Below are 19864 nucleotides of genomic sequence, written 5' to 3' on the forward strand. Positions count from 1 at the left end.
ACTTTAAAGCACCACCGGAGCACTGCATGGCACGCTCCAGGTGGCTCTGAGGGCTGCCTGGGTGCAGGACCATGGTGCGCTCCAGGGCAGCTCTCCAGGGTGGGGGGGGGGGACTAGCGTGGCACGCTCCAGGTGACACTGAGGTCTGGCTCCCCCCAGCCCTGCCCTTCCAACCAAGACTCCCCCCCTTCCAGGAGTGCAAAGCTGGGCCCTGCCACTTTGCCCAGAGGCCTAGCAAGGCTGTCAGCCCTCCTGCCTGTCCTTAAGTGTTTTCAATCTAAACAGACAAGAGACAGACGCAAGGTGTCTGGAGTATTGTGTCCAATTCTGGGCCCCCCACTATAGAAAGGATGTGGACGCATTGGAGAGGGTCCAGCAGAGGGCGACCATAATGATTAGCGGGCTGGAGCACATGACCTATGAGGAGAGGCTGAGGGATTTGGGTTTGTTTAGTCTGCAGAAGAGAAGAGTGGGGGGGAGGGGGGGAGGTTGACAGCAGCCTACAACTTCCTGAAGGGAGGTTCCAAAGAGGGTGGAGAGAGGCTGTTCTCAGTGGTGACAGGTGGCAGAACAAGAAGCAATGGTCCCAAGTTACAGTGTGGGGGAGGTCTAGGTTGGATATTAGGAAAAACTATTTCCCTAGGAGGGTGGAGAAGCACTGGGATGGGTTACCTAGGGAGGTGGTGGAATCTCCATCCCTAAAGGTTTTTAAGTCTTGGCTTGACAAAGCCCTGGCTGGTTTGATTTAGTTGAGATTGGTCCTCCCTTGGGCAGGGGGCGGGACTTGATGTCCTCCTGAGATCTCTTCCAGCTCTAGGATTCTATGATTCTAAGGTAGGGAAAAGGGTAGAACAAGCAGGGCATCCGATGTGATGGCTCACGAAGCTCAGAGGAGTTCACCTTCTACTGGATTGGAAGCTGGGGGAGAAAAGCAGATGGCAGGAAGTGACCCAGGGAGGGTAACTCAAAGGGCACTTTTGCGGGGGCCAGATAATGTTGACCCTCTTGGATTGGAGCCTGGGTAAGCTGGTAGGCCTGGGCTAGCTTATCACTGCCACGACTACAGGCAAGATCCAAAGCACATGGGGAGGCTCTGGGAGCTGGAGCTTTTGGTGGACTGGTAACATTTTATGTGCATATTTGCATATTCATATTCATTTGCATATTCATTATATACAAATATGCACACAAAATGTTACCAGTCTGCCGAAAGTTTGTGAATGGGTTTGCCGGTCCCCCATATAAAAAAGGTTGGGAACCACTCATAGTTGGGATGTTACATGCCTGTAGCTGAGAGGCAGTTGTAAGCAGCATTGACTTGTAAGGGAAAAGTGAGCAAATTTTTCAACCCATGAAGGGCATTCTATTCCTAATACGTCCTTTTCCCCATTAGTCCTGCTTGGCTTTAATGTCATGGCCTGTTACATGTTTATGGCTTGGGAGCTGAGTCTATGCGTGTGTTTATTTTGATGGCTTACGCACCCTGGTTCCACCACGGAGTGAAGTCTTGATTGCTATAATATTTAAACTGGGTTTGTATTTCCTAGATTTAGAGGTGTTCTTTAATCCTGGCTGCTTTGGCTGGATAAGGTCAGAAGGACAGTCGCCTGGAGTCATGCTATTTGAAAAAGCAGGCTTTGATGGCTTCATTTGTAGCTTGCAGGATGCTTTCATTACCAAAAGTATGTCTAACTTCACGCTGTGCTCACAGATAAAAGATCCTCAATCCCTTGCTTGGGAAATGCACGAGACTAGTACAAAAGACTCTGCCATGGATCTCATTCAGTTTACAAGACCAAACGTAATCACTGTTAATAAGAATTATTTAGATCCTAGTCAAAGGGCAAAGATCTTAGTCGAAGGGCTATATCGTGATGTTAGGGTCTAGGAACGAGGGACATGCACGTTCTTGTGCTGTCAAAGGAGCAGCCTGGGAGGAAAGCTAGAAAAAGCTCCACTTCCATCCATCCTTCCTGCTTTTTCCTACCCTCTTTCCTTCTTGAGGTGAGGATACAGCTGCTCTGCAGTGTCTGTTTCTCTCCTCATGTGCAGGGAATGGCAAGGTGCCTGGCTTCAAAGATGTAACACGGTAATTTATGACTCCTTATGCTCTTATGCCGGTGTAGAGGATCAACCATAATCTAGTCCTAAAAGATAGCAAAACGTATCCCAAAGAAACACCATTTTCAAGGCTTTCACTATAGTGCTGTATGTACATGTGTAAATACAGGGTGTCCCTGCTATACATCCAAGATATGTTCCAATAAACACGGACGAATAGCGAAACAATGTAAAGCGAGGAAATTTTTTCCCGCAGCTGACTTCCATTTGCGCAAATTGGAGGATTTTTTTGCATGACGTAAAAGCGGGGAATGGGAGGATTTATAACGTATCAGTTCCTATAAACGTGAATAACATTAGTGTGGAACCGATGTATACTGGGGCGACTTATAGCGGGAATGTTCTGTAAAAGTGTGAGTGTCGAAGAGGAGGAGAGACAAACACACACATATATACTGGCACACTTATAGCAATATGGGAAACTGGATTTAACCCATAATTAAGTGTGGGTATGCACACAGATGTGTATATGTATACTCCATGTAACATGAAGATTCCTCCTCGTTAGCATCCGCTTCTAGACAACTATGGAAAGTCAACTATATTTTATGAGAAATTTCATAATAAAGGAAGCCATTTAATGGGGAAAATGCGAATGGAATGTTTCTGGTTTTAGGAAAACCAAGAAACCGTGTTGGCTTTTGCTTTGCTTAAAAAACCAAAAAAACTAGAAAAGCAATTTCCATTTAAAACCCTCATTTCCAAAAGTCAATTTGTGACCAAAATATTTTTTGATTGAAAAAAATTCACTCTCTTCTCATCCTCTCATGTTTAAGGTTCTGCCAGCCCTGTAGGGTTTTGAATCTACTTCTGACAATATTGACAGAGAACCATTGTCCTCAAGTGCAAATCAGGTGTAAACCCACTGAAGTCAATGAACTGGAGTTAACGTGAGAAATGGACTCAGGATCTGTCTGAAATAAGGTATGACTAACTCCAGGCCAATTGGGAATGAATGAGGGAACACTTAACACCACATATCTTTTAAATGGAGGGAATTTGACATTCTTTTAATAGTTTTATGTGGGTTAAAATTTAGTGATGCACACCCTTCTTAATTAACTTTGTGTCTACATGCCCAGCTGGATGTTTGGATGTGGGTTTCTCACTCTCCAACAATAATGCCAGATTTCAGTGCAAACTGGGAGTAGAATTAATTACCCGCTGTTAAATAAAGAGCTAGAAGATATGAGGTTGGAAAGCAGTAGTAGAAAAAGAGAGAATGATACTCTGGTCATATATACTAAGTGCTCTCCTATGCCAGGCCATGAAAGGAGATACAGGTTGAACCTCTCTAGTCCAGCACCCTTGGAACCCAACCAGTGCCCAACCAGAGAATTTGCCAAACCATGGGAGGTCAATATTGTCTAGCAGCATTACCAACACTTCCACTGCTTACTGGGCTCTTAGAAGATAATTAGAGGTAAATTAGAGCTAAATAACATCACAGAACGCTGAGAGCCAGGACTTTATGGGACTGCGGGAAACTTGGCCATGCCCATGAGGAGTGGACATCTGGCTAACTAAAATCATGCCGGACTACGGATATTGCCGGACCAGAGAGGCTCATCCTGTACAAATTCCTGCATATGTTAATGAAGGCTATATTTTTTCACTAGTGATGCAGCATGTTGATTGTGTATGGAGTCTTAATTTCATACTAGTCAATAGAAGGAGAATGTTTGTTTGAAGTGCATACTCATGTTTGTGGTAGGAATATGAACTGTTAACCAGTATCTGGGAGCAGTCTCCCATCTGTGGCCCGCCGGGAGCAGAAATCAACCGCCCCATGCATGGGGGGGCGGGGACTGGCAGTGGCAGCCCCCAAAATGGGGGGGTGTCAGAAGCCCCACACACACTTTGGGCAGCTGGATCCTGCTACTGGCCCCTCCCATGCAGGATCTTGCTTAATCAGTTCACCAATTAAACCTAAAGTTTCACCAGTTAACTGATTAACTAGGATTTTACATCCCTAGTTTCTGGTCAGCTAAACCTCATTTTTTGAATGGATGTGTGGATGCTGAATGCAATGCAGAGAGGGGATTCTGCCTGCTACATGTGTCTGTATATATGTTGGGCTCAGAGTAAGAGCAGGTCTCTTCCAATCAGCCCATTGGCACTCAAAATAAACCATGCTATTTAAGGGAGGGAGAGAGTCTGAGGAGGCCAATCTCCTTGCCTGACAGTGTGAAGGGCAGGGTTAGCTTGTTGGAGGTGTACCACTTTTCTACCTATATACTAACTAGAAGATTTACCTGGCATTGCTCAGATCCTTAACTCAAATAAGTTTTGTTTTTCTTCATTTAAATCATTGCTGTGGGGCTGGGCTGTGGATGAGGGGTTCAGTTCGCAGACTACCACAGCCCTCTCTTACCACAGCAGCTTGGGGCCAGGTGAAAAGCACCTCTCTGTGGCCGCTGCAGCTCCAGCAGACACAGCTGGGGGAGGGGTGCATGTCCCCCAGCTGGAGGATAGATACACACAGACAAACCGACACACAAACAGATACACCCTCTGAAATATAAAGTACATAGCTGTTCGTTTCTCCACCCCTGTGCCCTGCTGGCCCAATGGGGTTATAGCTGTCCTTGTCCCCATCTCTGGCCCCTTGCTGCCCCCTGTGGTCATGCTGCAGTATAACTCCCTCCTACCAGACCCCTCCCTTTCCATTTTATGAGAAACAGAGTGCCACACACACCCCATTACCTCGCACAACCAAACCCTGACCTTGCTTTGGGTTATGATAAGAAGAAGTTGCCTACTAAATTTGGTGGTCCTAGCTCTTCCCATTTCGGAGGAGTTCTTGAATAAATGGACTCACAGACAGATGGACAGACAGACACACATTTCTAAAATGTATAGCAAGACTTTCTCTTTCTCTTTTCTAAAGACTTGGGAGAAAAATCCTTTAGTAAAAGATTTTGTTCCTGCAGGACCAACTACTTTATATATTATAGAATTACACAGATGAATCTGGTTTATATATTGAATCACACAGATGTTCATATTAAAGCACAGTGAAGAAACCTGTCCCTTTCCTTAACCTTTTCACCTTCTTTTAACAACCATCTTCCTTTAATAACACACACACACACACTCCTCTCCCACAATCTACTCATAGTCACATTGGAGTTTCTGCTTTTGAGAAACCACCTTGTTTTTCATGCTAGTCTATAATTAATATTCGTTAGTGGCATCAGAACCACATATGCGCAAAGGTCAGAGATTGGTTATCACTTAGGCTATAAGCACAGTACAATAGCTAGGAATATGGTAGTCTGACAACTGTACATAGACTCATAGACTTTAAGGTCAGAAGGGACCATTATGATCATCTAGTCTGACCCCCTGCACAGTGCAGGCCACAAAATCTCACCCACCCCTCCTAGAATAATCCTCTCACCTATATCTCAGATATTGAAGCCTTCAAATACTTTGAAGACCCCAAGATGCAGAGAATCCTTTAGCTGTGATCTGTACCCCATGCTACAGAGGAAGGCGAAAAACCTCCAGGGCCTCTGCCAACCTACCCTGGAGGAAACTTCCTTCCCGACCCCAAATATGGCGATCAGCTAAACCCTGAGCATGTGGGCAAGACTCATCAGCCAGACACCCAGAAAGTTCTCTATAGTAACTCCTATCATATGTGTATACTCTACTCCAGTGAGTGGGCAACCTCTGACCCATGGGCCACGTGTGACCCATGCGAGTTCTATGTGTGGACCACAAGACATTTTATTTACTGTTGCCCATGCAAAGGGTTGCCAGATTCTGCAGGTTTCTGTCCTCATAGTTGTTTTTCTTCTATCGGTATTACTAAAGTGACACTAGAGGTGTTTAAGTCTCAGCTTGACAAAGCCCTGGCTGGGTTGATTTAGTTGGGATTGGTCCTGCTGTGGGTAGGGGGCTGGACTTGATGACCTCCTGAGGTCTCTTCTAGCGCTATGATTCTATGACACACATGTAAAGCAAGGGCCTGTGAAGTGAGATGCATGCTGATTGCGCACAACTGATGGATGCACTCTCTCTGCATCCAATCAAAGTGCTGCTACGGTTCAGTCGGTCCACCCCTCAAATTCTAGGTACCCAGGAACAGTTAGCAAAACTACCCTATCCCAGGTGGCTGTCTTGGTTACAATAATCATACAGCCCACTCGCTAGTGTTGGTTGCCAGGTGTGGCTTTAATGGGATAACTGATCTCACGGTAGAGTTGCCAGGTACCATTTCAGATCAGTTTTTCCACATTACAGTATTTCTTTTGATAACCATGCCGAGACAGATGGCATTTTGTCCACTTTCCAAAGCAGAAGAATAATTTGCTGAGCTGTAGCTAGTGTAATGAGAAGCCATGTCATTTGAAGATGAGGTAAAACTAAAGCATCTGTCAGTCCTCGTGTGCCAGCATCGAGATGCCGCAGACAAACTAATATTTTTTAAAAAGTTGAGATTATGATAGATCTGTGACAGAAAATGATGGCAGTTGATAACAATGCCACAACAGATGTCATTACATCTAGGCTTGATTTTACTACTGCTCTGTGCATCTTTGGAAGAGAGTCCTGCTCCGCACAGCTTGCATGGAGTATGCTCATTATAAAATTTTATTTGTGCAGGAAACAATGAGATTAGCTACAAATTTTCAATCTGGCATTGTCCCCCTTCATCATTCCTCTGTAGTTGCTATGGGGTAAGGACTTATTCCTATTTGAATCTTTTCCAGTCTTTTAAAACATCTGCATCATTCAAAGAGAGAGTTGTCTATTAAAACACTGCATGAAAAATGTGAGGTTACTTGCATTATTCTGTATTACATTTTCCAGTAGGGGTCATTGAAAACGTATAATTAGCTCTTACCTATTCAAACAAATATTTCTCTTCACTTTAATCCTATTTTTTCTCATCTTCTTTGTTCTCTCTCAATGTTTCAAGATCTTCTTTAAGAGCAAGGTTTGCAAGAGAAACCCAAGAAATACCACAGCCCACTTGACTTTCTCCTTGGTAATAGATGCTCTTACCTCAATAAAAGCAATTTCTGTGTAGGTCAGAAATTATTTAAGAGGTGTACATATCTCTTAACATGTTTGTTTCATGGAATATTCATAATCGTATATTGTCCAATGCACATTCTGACCACAACATTGTTAAAAAATACTGGATCCATGTCACACATGTTCTTTTTCCCCTCAGTCAGCCCAAACTGAGTCGGACAAAGTGGGTACTCTGAAACAGCCTTTGCAAAAGGGATCAGGTTCTGAATAGCTCTTTCATTTTACCATGTTCCTGCTTCCTCCTCTTCATCTATTGTAGAAATATGTTTGGTTGGCCATCAGTGTTTGGGGGATATGAAACTTAGGTGTAATATAAACTCATCAAGTTGCCCTACTATGAAAGGGAGATGTAGTCATGTTCTGCTATAGCTGAAGCTCCTCAGAGGGTTTCATGGGGTTTCAAGTAGTAAAAGTCTATATTGGAGGTATTGTAGATGAGGTAAACTGGAGAGAGGTCCATACTGAGAGAAAAGGACAGTCTATTGACTAGCTGGTGGTCAGAGACTGTTTCTGGTCCTTTTTGTCTACATGGAATTCAGGAGTAGGGAACAGTAAGATAATAAGCCACTTTGGCCATGGGTTGGTAAATGCTCACAACTGAGGGAGCAGTCCTAGATCTTGCAAACAGCATCCCCTCTGCTCTATCCGGATTGAGCCAAAGCCCAGTGTCCTTTCAGCAAGGTCCCTTTTTCCACCAGACATTGCCGGACAAGGACATAATTCCAGTAGTGAATTGAAAGGGTATTTCAAAGGCTTTGTTGCTAATTGGACTGAGCAATGAGTGTCTGAAATGCATTCTGTTTAACTCTAGTACCCTAATAAATAGAAATCTGTTTTCCAAATTCCACAACCTCTCTTGGTGCAGTTATGTATAGCACTTCTTATAATGTGCTCGTACAGTGCATGTTTTACACGCTCCATTGTTTTTATTGTGTTTCATTCTTTACAAGTATGAAAACCTATCAGACTTTTTTTTTTTGAGTGATAAACCAGATCCCTTTGGAGGACTGTTTGGATTGTAAATATTAGTACACAAAAAACCCACCAGTGTGTGTGCGTGGGGAAAATAAACACATCTGAGCTAAAGAGAGGAAAAAATAGCAGCTAGCTTATATTACTGAATTCATACAGACAAATCTGGCTCATCTTTTATCCTTTGTTTTGCTTGACTGATCACTCATTCAGCTTATCATTTAAATGAGCATTGACTTTAGCAGTGTTTTGCCAGCCCCTGTGCACACGGTCTCCGCTTGATAAAAGTACCACAGATAGGATGCTGGGGATGATATCAATCAGGAAAAAATTTGTGTGAAACAGTTTAAACTGTTGTTACAGAACACAGCTGTTTAGAAAACTTGCGCCTGAGTGGTATTTCTTGAGCCCCTGAGCTCTGTCTTCATTCTGTTTCCTTTCATGTGTGTGACATGGTTAAATACAGATACATCTACTGTTTTGGCAATAGGGTACAAAAATGGAACATCTAGGCTACGTCTACACTGGCCCCTTTTCTGGAAGGGGCATGTAAATTTCACTAGTCGTCGTAGGGAAATCCGCGGGGGATTTAAATATCCCCCGCGGCATTTAAATAAAAATGTCCGCCGCTTTTTTCCGGCTTTTAAAAAAGCCGGAAAAGAGCGTCTAGACTGGCCCCGATCCTCCGGAAAAAGTGCCCTTTTCCGGAGGCTCTTATTCTTACTTCAAAGTATAAGAATAAGAGCCTCCGGAAAAGGGCACTTTTTCCGGAGGATCGGGGCCAGTCTAGACGCTCTTTTCCGGCTTTTTTAAAAGCCGGAAAAAAGCGGCGGACATTTTTATTTAAATGCCGCGGGGGATATTTAAATCCCCCGCGGATTTCCCTACGACGACTAGTGAAATTTACATGCCCCTTCCGGAAAAGGAGCCAGTGTAGACGTAGCCGTACATTAATGGAGGAGGTCCCAGGGCAATGTACAAAGTACGTGGCAAAGTACTAATTGGATTTACCTTTGAGACCTCCACATTTTTAGGGCTGTGCTATTGACCTGGATGGGGAGGGTTGTGTAGCAACACTGCTACAGTGGGAATATTGGGTGTTCCTTGCTTTTTGACACACCATCGCCTTGCTCTCCCTGCATTGAGGGTCAATGCGGTTAATGTTAATTGTTTGTATTTTGGAGGCACCTAAGAGTCATAGTCAGGGACCATCAGCCCAGTGTGCCAGAAACTGTACAAAGGCAGCACAAAAAGATGATCCCTGTTCCTGGAAGCTTACAATGGACAAGTGACCTCTCTAGCACGATCCTCGCAGGACCTGTGCAGTGAAAAACCAGAGAATTTGCCGAACCACAGGAGGTCAATATTGTCTAGCAGCATCACCAACACTTCCACTGCTTGCTGGGTTCTTAGAAGACATTTAAATTAGAGCTGAAGAACAGCACAGACCACTGAGCACTAGCAGCTAGAAACAAACTTTATGGCACTGCGGGAAACCTGGCCACAGCCATGATAGGTGGGCATCTGGCTAACTAAAATCATGCCAGACCATGGATGTTTTTGGACCAGAGAGCGCTGGACTAGAGCGGTTCAACCTGCACTTGTAAGACATGAGGCAACAACAGATGGATACAGATCCAATGAGGGAACACAAGGGAGCAAAGAGACACCAGGGCTTGTTGTGATCCTCTTTAGAACTTTAAAACTACCTTCAAAATATGTAATGATGACCAATCACATTTTAAATTTAGTACCCGTAATGATGATCCAAGTTTGTAACAAGCTAATTTTGTTCTGCATTCTCATCATTATAAGAATTATTTTGCTTTAATGTTGAATATCATATCTGACTACAATGTTGATAGCCTGCAGGTGACATTTGTTAGAATGATATTATGATGAGCCACTTGTACATGCCAGCAGAGTTGATCCTTTTCTTGCACATTTTCTTATTGTCCTGCATGTTTTTCATGCTGTAATTTTACTGACTGCTGTTCACTAATGATGGTACTTTTTATGAGTGCGAGAGAGAATAAATTGGCCTGTTAAGCTTAGAGCAAAGACGTTAATAGTGTTTCATCCAGAGCACTATGAAATCTGCACAAACCACCATCCCCATGTTGAAGATACAAGGTTACACAAATCTGTGTGCAACACTCACAAATTGCACAGATTATGTATTATTAGAAAACCCATGAATACTTTCCTTGTCAACACCACAACTCTAAAAGCGGGTATCATTCAGTCCTGTGATGTCTTCTGCTTACTCTTGAATATTCTTTTAAAAAATGCTCTATCCAGCTTTTTCTACTCAGACAAGTAATCATAATGAAATCACTATGAACTACTTCCATGAATAAAGGGAGCAAGATTTAGCACAATCTGTTCTGTTACCTTTGGTCTAGATTCCCAGCTTGGGTAACTCCATATATCTGTGGATAATATTATGTGTCAATGCTCCTTACTCCACATGCATTCTGCCATAGGCAAATATCTACTAAACCTGACATGTACTGGTTATGAACTATATATTGTTTGTTTGGGAACAGTTGATCCATTTAAGAGGAAATAAGATCTCTTAGATTGATCTGGAGCAGTTGTAACATCATGTAATAGAGAATCTTCAAATTCCACAGGTATAGGTTGAACCTCCCTATTCCGGCATCCTGGTGCCAAACCAGAGAATTTGCCAGACCACAGGAGGTCAATATGTCTAGCAGCTTTGCCAACACTTCCCTTGGGGTCTTAGAAGACATTCGGGGTAAATTGGAGCTAAATAACAGCACAGAACACTGAGGGCCAGGCCAGGTCAGGACAGAAAGGAAGCTGTCTGAGGCAGCATTGGAAGCTAGAGGGACGAAGATGGGAAGTTTAGAATGGCAGCCTACATGCAAGCATTGAGTTCAATGTGCTAACAAAAGTTCCTAGAGAGATTTTGTTACCAATATGAAACAGGAGCATCAGATACAATGGGTGTCACTTTAGTTTGATATATACCTTATGCGATTCCAGTGGGGAAGACTTGCATGGAGTTGCATGAGATCAGGGCAGAATTTGGCTGTGTGTGTTTTCATACACGCCAAAAAAAATCAGCTTTAAAAAAAATCATTGTGTGTTTTTTGGTGGAATGCTAGCCGTCATCAGGATATCTGACTATTGGGCCATATCCTCAGTTGGTGTAAATTGTCATCCCTCCTTGGACGTTTATGGAGTGAAACTGATTTATACTGACTGACATCTGACCCGTAAGTTACGATACTGTTGGTAAAGGTACTTTTTTTTCCCCATCTACGGATGTCTTCTATACTAAATGTAGATGCCTGAAAAGGTGGCTAAACTGAAAATTGCTCATCACTTAGGTCTGCAGTGCAACCTCTGGGACTTGTTTCCGCTAGGAGCACCATGCTGATTTTTCTCTTTCCCTACACTGGTCTTACATTCCGGTTTGTTCAAACCTGTATCTTGTAGAACGTAGCTACAGAGGCCAGTGTGGGCTTTCAAAGTTAATCTGGGCCTGAGAACTATGTGCGCCACTAGTTTTGTTGTTCCTGGACGAAACCCCAGCCCTTGCTACTTAAAGTTTGCTGCACATAAAAATACTAGATCTCAGGCATCATATCAGCTTTCATCCCCATCTGTTAGTGGCACCGTGCCCATTCACAAGGTGCTATGCCAGTTTCAATAAGGCACAGGTGCCAACCAAACATAGATTTTAGAAAGATACCCTGCAGAAGATTCGCCTGGTGACAAGTGATGCCAAATTAGGCCCACATGCTTCATTACGAGAGTTCACATCTGCTGAAGTTGGTGGGCATTATACCATCAATTACTGCCTTTATCTTCTGCTTCTTTATCCAGAAATGCCTTAGTGCATGGAAAAGGGAAGTTCAGAGCTGATCACAAGCACTGAGAAAAATCCAGGTGGTTTTTTTTTTCCTCTCCTGTGACCTACCCCTTGAAATCTCAAGTTTCAAGCATTTGGGTTTTGTTTCCCCGTTAGACACACATCTAACACACTGACAATTCATTAGATCTTTTATGAAAGCGGCAGGGAACATGCCTCTGCAAACAATGGGGTTTTATCTCATTAAAGAGCCTTAACGGGATACTATGTCCAGCTCATTTGATAGCTGCTGGACCCTAAAATGTCACCTGCCCTGGAATCTTCTGGGCAAGGAAAGAGATATCACTAACGCTATGTGGCTGCCAAATTTTCTGTCTTCCAGTCCAGTCTTGTGTTAGTTGGATCACCATCCAGATGCTGCATCCATCAAGGTTTGTCTAAACTAGAATTTGTGGTCTGCATTTAATTTAACAGTAAATACTAATGATTTAGTATGGAAATGAACATAATGGGTTGATGGGCAATGAGAACCTTAAGAGAATAGCTAATACATTGAGGCTACGTCTACACTACCCAGTTTTGCTGAAGATCATATGCAAATGAGGCATGGCGATGAATATCGCCACACCTCATTTGCATAATTAATGAGCCGCCATTTTGCACAAGGGGCTTTTGAGCAAGACGGAGCAGTCTACACTGCTCATTCTTGCACAAAACCCCCCCTCTTGTGCAAGAGCCATTCTGCCACTTATTTTCAGTGTTGATTACTTATTTTCTGTGTAGACTGCTCCTTCTTGCGCAAAAGCCCCTTGTGTAAAAATGGCGGCTCATTTGCATATGTTCTTGCACAAGACTGGGCAGTGTAGACGTAGCCTGAGGGTAAGTCTACACTGCGGCGCTATTTCAGGATATTTCTAGTATAGCTTTCTAAATAATGGGCTCTCTATTCCGAAGTCCCTGTAAACCTCATTCCACGAGGATTAACGGACGTTTCGGAATAGCAGTTTATTTAGAAATGTGGGGCTGTGTAAACAGTGCCAGATTACAAAACAAGCTATTTCAAAATACACTCGAAATAAGCTACGCACTTTGCGTAGCTCAAAGTGCATAGCTCATTTCGAGCTGCGGGTGCAGTGTAGACTCACCCTTGTCAATATTAATCTAGACATTCCCCCGACATTTGTTCCAGGAAACACACATTTTTATAACTTCACATAAGTGCAAAGCACACTTGTGTGTGCAGGGTTTAGTTCTAGCCTTTAGTCCTGAGTTTGTCTTGTATTAACTGGCAATGAATTATCTTGAGTTACAACTACTGAGGAAACACCAGTTTAGACAAACCTCCAGGGTCCGTCAGTATTTGTTGTCTCCTGGTTCTTCCAGAAAGCTTACTAGAAAAAGAAGGGGTGTCTGCACTGCAATAATATACCTGCAGCTGGCTCCGGTCAGCTGTCTCAGGCTCAGGGTGCAGGGCTATAAAATTGCAGAGGAGACTACAGGTTCTGGAACCGCACAAGGTGGAAGAGCCCTAGAGCCTGAGCCCAGACACTTAACTGTAGTTTCATTTTACAGTCCCCCGGCCCAAGCTCAAGTCAACTGAAGCAGCCCAGCTGTGGATGTTTTATTGCTGCATAGATGTACCCTGAGAGGCTGCTTTTCAATCTCTGATCCAGCCCCTGCCAGCTAGAGAGCAGGGACTCAGTTTGAGTTCCAGACTCCAATCTTTCAAGCAACGGTGTATTGTGTTAGCTGGGCCTCATGCCGTTTTGTCTGATGGGGAAACCAGCTGTAACACACTCCAATAATATAAAGCATCGTAATTTTTATGGTGCTTATTCCATACTTGTATCATTACGTTAAACATTTTAAAAAATAGTGGTGTTGCCTACAGACTGAATTTTGTTTTTATAATGATACAAATATTGATACCAGAACATTTCATTATTTAGGCATTATTACATATTCCCCTTGGAGCCTATCCCATATCTTTCCATTTTAAATCTGCAAAACATACACTGCAGTACATTTTACCTATTTATTCTTTAAGGGTTAAAATAATCAAAAAAAATCCCAGCAGGATCCTGTCCATAAACAATGGAAACATTGCTCTAAATTTAATACAATTTCTGTTTTTTTATTATATGATCGCTTCTTTGTTGTTAATCACTTGCCCTACTTAATTCATTCATTATCCTCAAAAGCTTTGAGATTAAACCCCCAGGCAGGGTAGCTTCATATGAATCCTTTCTCTTTTTATCTGTTCCAAGTTAGATTAAGTCTAGGTCCTGTTTAATGAGGTGCCACTTGCTGGCTTTTCATGCAGAAAGAATTCCTCGTACTCAGCGGTATGTGTATTCCATATAAATTATAAAATATTTTAGACTTTTCTGAATTTTTGACTAACGCATCCTGCAGAAAACATAGTTGTTATGAGTTCCCTGGGATCTGGGTAGCTGGGTTTCTTTTTTTTAAAGACCTTTCCATCAAAGATTGATCTTGTTGTATATTTGTTCTTTATTTTATTGGAAGATTCTGGATACATTTTCAAAAAGCATGATGTGCTGTTTGTGGATGGCGTATAACACTACGGGTGTCTACAAATCACTAATGACAAATTGCAACTGTAATGAAGTAATGATGTTGCTGGTAACAATAGCATTTATATTTGCCCACATGTACTCATTTCAGCAAGTTCATCATAAATGCTGCTCCCACCACAGAATGTGCTCCGTGCTTAATTCCTCAGACTCAATGCAATCCCTATAGCCAGATCCGTTTACTTTAATGGGACTCCAGCTGGCTGAAAGGTTCTATCTGTACTGATCCAAGAACAGAATTGGTTCTGCTTTAGGCAATGCTACCATTTCCAATATCCTGCATCAAATAGATAAGACTGTTGTCGGGTTTTTTGGGTTTTTTTTTTTAAATATCCAATGTGATGACCTCTGGTCTTGTCTTCTTACCCCCTCCACTCTGCCAAATGAGTCCAGCCTTCACCTTATCATACACCCTTAATTTTCTTTCCATTGCTACCTGGATGGTTTCCACCATATTAACTCCTTTGTTACATCTTCTATTTTGGCGATGAGTCCAAACCACCCCTACTCTAATTATGTGGTTCAGGGGGGATCAATGAAATTCACCTCCAGGTTGGTGCTAATGTGTCTGCATTAATTACTATGAATCAAGAGGGAGCCATGATCAGCTGCTGAGGTGGCTATTTGAATTTTTTTGCATTTCAAAGGAACTGGAATGGTCAGTATAGACCAAGGGTGGGCAAAATCCAGGCCCAGGGGCCGGATCCGACCTGACATGCATTTCTCTCCAGCCCAGCTCGCTGATTAGCAGAGCTTGCAATGTGTTCAGCTGCCCCTCCCCCCAACCTTGCTCTGTCCTGCAGGACTGTCCTGCTAGCTGTGCAGAGCAGGGGCAGAGGAAGGGGGGAGGAGAATGGAGGGGAAAAGGGAGTGTTGAAGTCAGGGTGTTCCCCTGTCCTGGTATCCCATCTCTGCATGTAGAGCAGGGGTTGGGGAGTGGGAAACACACAGCAGAGTTGCTCCAATCTGAAGCATGAATGGTAAGAGACTCAGAGGAGTGCCAAGTGGAGGAGGGGAAGACAACAGAGCAGGACAGATTTCCCTTAAAGAGACAGTGCATGGCCACTCTCAGAAACTTGCCCAGCAGCAGACAGCGCACACGCTCTATGTCACTGCCACACACACCCCAGTCTCCATGCCACACACACACAGTCACTGTCACACACACACACTGCCCCACACACTGTCACAAAGTCTGTTTCACACATACTGTCTCTCTTTCATATGCCCACAATCTTTCTCTCTGTAGCTCGCAGCCCCGCCCCTTCTGCCCGAGGCACCGCCCCTTCAGGGGGGGAGGGTGAGAGCCAGCCTGTGACTATGTACTAAAATTCGTGAAGTGCCCCTCCTCTCCCTTGAAAATGATTGCCCGCCCCAATGTAAACAGTTCCTCTAACAGCAGATGAAGCTGTGTCTTTCAGTTGTTGTCCTGCATGTTGTGTGATGATGTAACTGTTCCGGGGGCGGGGAGGGGGGTCATAGGAAGTCAAGTCCTCCCTGTGTATGCAGGGCGTGGTACTTGCAGTGTTCCAATAAACCCTCATGATTCTATAGGCTTTGCAGAACTTCTGGCTTTGGGACAAGTTCTGTAAACTGCCTTTCTGTGGAGACAATATGGAGCTGATTGTGCAAGTCCCTCATTTAATACCCTTCAATCACTGGACTGGCTGCCTTCCATCTCAAATGTAGTCTATTTCAATCAGTCAGTGCCATATGTTGAACACTTTTGTAACAGTGCTTTGTTTATATCACAGTGGTAGTCTATTCATAAAAGTAGTCACTTCATCATATTAAAGATGGCTGTAGGCCCAGATTTCACACCCCAGGGGCCTCAACTGGTCATCGTATCCCATGTTTTGATGCCCAAATGGATGTTTAGAGAGATACCTTAAATGGCCTTTTATGTATCTCAGAGCCAATATGAGCATGTCCTACAACTCCCCACAACATCCCACGTGTTTGACAATGAAGCCCATATCTACCTTCTGTGTACTCATTATTGGAGACATGTTGGTTAGTCAGAAGTGATCAAAGAAGTCACATTCTTATTTGCTGATGGAATGAATCTGCAAGCACTTTTAGAGCTCACAAGTCGTTTTAGTAATTGGTGACCATGAATACTTACACAGCTGACTTTCTGTAGACATTTGTGTCAGTACCACTCAACGACATGAAACTGAACAGAGGCAGGTTCATGGCCCACACAAATTCATTGAAATGTATTTGAACTAAAGCTCAGAGTTGCTTTGCAGATAAGAGGGGAAAGGAACACTTTAAACAAATATTAAATGATCACATTGAAAACTTCTCTGTGGAAAAATGAGAGGTAGGGCTAGCCAAAGAAAAAACAATATCCTCCCTGTTGTCCTTTACCAATGGATGACCAATCAATCTGAAGAGAGCACTGATGGGCATGGGAAAGTAGGGGAGAGAGTGGTAGTCGGAAGGAGTGCGGATCAAGGAATGCACCCAAATATTTGACATATTGTCAGTCAGGGAGATTACTTGTTTAAAATTTACTCTACTTTTTTGTTAGGTTTGCTGGTCAGAAAAACCATCAGCAGTGGCCAATTAAAGATGATATCAACATAAGAATGGCTGTACTGGGTCAGATCAAAGGTCCATCTAGCCTAGTATCCTGTCTGTTGAAAGGGGCCATATGCTTCAGAGTGAGAGAACACAACCGGAAATCATCATGTGATCCCTCTCCTGTCACCCATTTCCAGACAAAGAGGCTAGGGACACCATTCCTCCCCATCCTGGCTAATAGGCATTGATGGACCTAACCTCCATGAATTTATCTAGCTCTTTTTTTTAACCCTGTTAAAGTCCTAGTCTTCACAACATCCTCTTGCAAGGAGTTCCATAGGTTAACTGTGTACTGAGTGAAGAAAAACTTCCTTTTGTTTGTTTTGAACCTGCTGCCTATTAAGTTCCTTTGGTGACCCCTAGTTCTTATATTGTGGGAATAAGTCAATACCTTTACTGATTGGCTACATCTAGACTGGCATGATTTTCCGGAAATGCTTTTAACAGAAAAGTTTTCCATTAAAAGCATTTTAGGAACAGGGTGTCTAGATTGGCATGGATGATTTTCTGCAAAAGCACTTTTTGTGGAAAAGCGTCCGTGCCAATCTAGACGTGCTTTTCCGCAAAAAAGCCCCGATAGCCATTTTCGCGATTGGGGCTTTTTTGCGGAAAACAAATCTGAGCTGTCCACACTGTCCGTTTTCCGCAAAAGCATTCCACAAAAGGGACTTTTGCCTGAATGGGAGCAGAATAGTATTTCCGCAAGAAGCACTGATTTCTTACAGTAGGAAGTCAGTGCTTTTGCAGAAATTCAAGCGGCCAGTGTAGACAGCTGGCAAGTTTTTCCGGAAAAGTGGCTGATTTTCCAGAAAAACTTGTCAGTCTAGACACAGCCATTCACTTTTTCTACACCAGTCATGATTTTATAGACCTCTATCATAACCCTTTAGTCTCCTCTTGTCTAATCTGAAAAGTCCAAGTCTTTTTAATCTCTCTTTATATAGGACCTGTGCCAAACCCCCAATAATTTTTGTTGCCCTTTTCTGAACCTTTTCCAATGCCAATATATCTTTTTTGAGAAAAGGTGACTACATCTGTACACAGTATTCAAGATGTAGGTGTACCATGGTTTTATATAGAGGCAATATGAAGTTCTCTGTCTTATTCTCTATCCCCTTTTTAATGATTTCTAATATTCTATTTGCTTTTTTGACCGCCATTGCACACCGAGTGGATGTTTTCAAAGAACTATCCACAATCACTCCAAGATCTCTCACTTGAGTAGTTGTAGCTAAATTAGTCCCCATCATATTGCATGTACAGTTAGGCTTATTTTTTCCAATGTGCATTACTTTACATTTATCAACCTTAAATTTCATTTGCCATTTTGTTGCCCAATCACTTAGGCATGATGATGTATACTACAGAAATAAATGGGAAGGAGAAAAAGTAGTTGGAAAGAAAATAACCTGATACTGGAAGTGCACATCATGGGCGGCAAATCTCCAACAGAGTAAATCCCAGTTTTCTTCTAGCTTGAAAAGATACCAAATATTTGGCTGGTTTCCCTTCTTTCAAGCATGTAGAGACAATGTAAACACTGTTCTAGTGTATCCCAACTGTGGACATTTCAATTATCTAGAAAATGTAGATTTGGGAGGATGAACATCTTTTTCTTGGTGACTCTCAGAGGGGTAGCCGTGTTAGCCTGTAACTCAGAAACAACAAGTAGTCTTATGGCATCTCAAGTTAAGTATACACAGCAGTGTCATTTCAGAATAACATCTACACCACAAGCTTTCATTCTGAAATAATGTCAAGCTGGAGGACTTCTTACTCCGACTCTTGGTAACCCTCATTTCACGAGGAAAAAGGGAATTTGAAGGAAGAGTGTTCTTCCTTGACTTCCTGCTGTGTAGATAGCACCAAAACTAAAATTTCAACTTAAACTACACACTTGATGTAGCTGAAGTTGCGTAGCTTAATTCGACTTTAGTTGTGCTGTGTAGACATACCCTTAGGCTACGTCTAAACTGGCCCCTTCTTTGGAAGAGGCATGCTAATTTTGAACTTTGGAATAGGGAAATCCGCGGGGGATTTAAATATCTCCCGCGGGATATAAACAAACATGGCCGCCGCTTTTTTTCCGGCTTGGGGAAAAGCCGGAAAAGAGCGTCCAGACTGGCGCGATCCTCCGGAATAAAGCCCTTTTCCGGAGGATCTCTTATTCCTACTTCGAAGAGATCCTCCGGAAAAGGATGCCTCTTCCGAAGAAGGGGCCAGTCTAGACGTAGGGTATGTCTAGAATACATGCCTCTGTCACCAGAGGCATGTAGATTAGGCTATCCGGCATAGGCAAAGAAGCGGAGATTTAAATAATGCCCGCTTCATTACAATAAACATGGCCGCCGTGCTGTGCCGACGATCAGCTGATCCGGCACAGTGTGGTAGTCTAGACGCGGATCAGTTGGCTGTGGAAGCCTTTGCTGACCCGATCCTGTAAGCCTCGTTTCACAAGGCTTATTATTATTATTTTATTATTTAAATGTCCCCTTTTTGCCTATGCTGGATAGCCTAATCTACATGCCTCTGTCAACAGAGGCATGTAGTCTAGACATACCCTTAGAGATTAACAAATATATAGTATCATGAGCTTTCATGGGTAAAATCCACTTCATCGTATGATTATAAAGTCCAGACACATGGAAGTTTGTGTGGAAGCTTTTGTTGTTGTTGTTTGGTTGATTTTTTT

At 43.0% G+C, this 19864-nt stretch overlaps 1 protein-coding gene across 2 annotated transcripts in view; it reads left to right on the plus strand.

The window, feature by feature from the left end:
* The window catches only part of FMR1NB (FMR1 neighbor), a 114121-nt gene that overhangs the window by 67671 nt on the left and 26586 nt on the right, over nucleotides 1-19864 (plus strand). For both annotated transcript variants that reach the window (XR_012906947.1, XR_012906948.1), the window contains exon 8: nucleotides 2898-3045. The gene's annotated coding sequence lies outside the window, so the exon portion shown is untranslated. The remainder of the gene's footprint in view (nucleotides 1-2897; nucleotides 3046-19864) is intronic.

This window comes from Pelodiscus sinensis, chromosome 13 (assembly GCF_049634645.1).
Source record: "Pelodiscus sinensis isolate JC-2024 chromosome 13, ASM4963464v1, whole genome shotgun sequence".
Classification (NCBI taxonomy): domain Eukaryota; kingdom Metazoa; phylum Chordata; order Testudines; family Trionychidae; genus Pelodiscus; species Pelodiscus sinensis.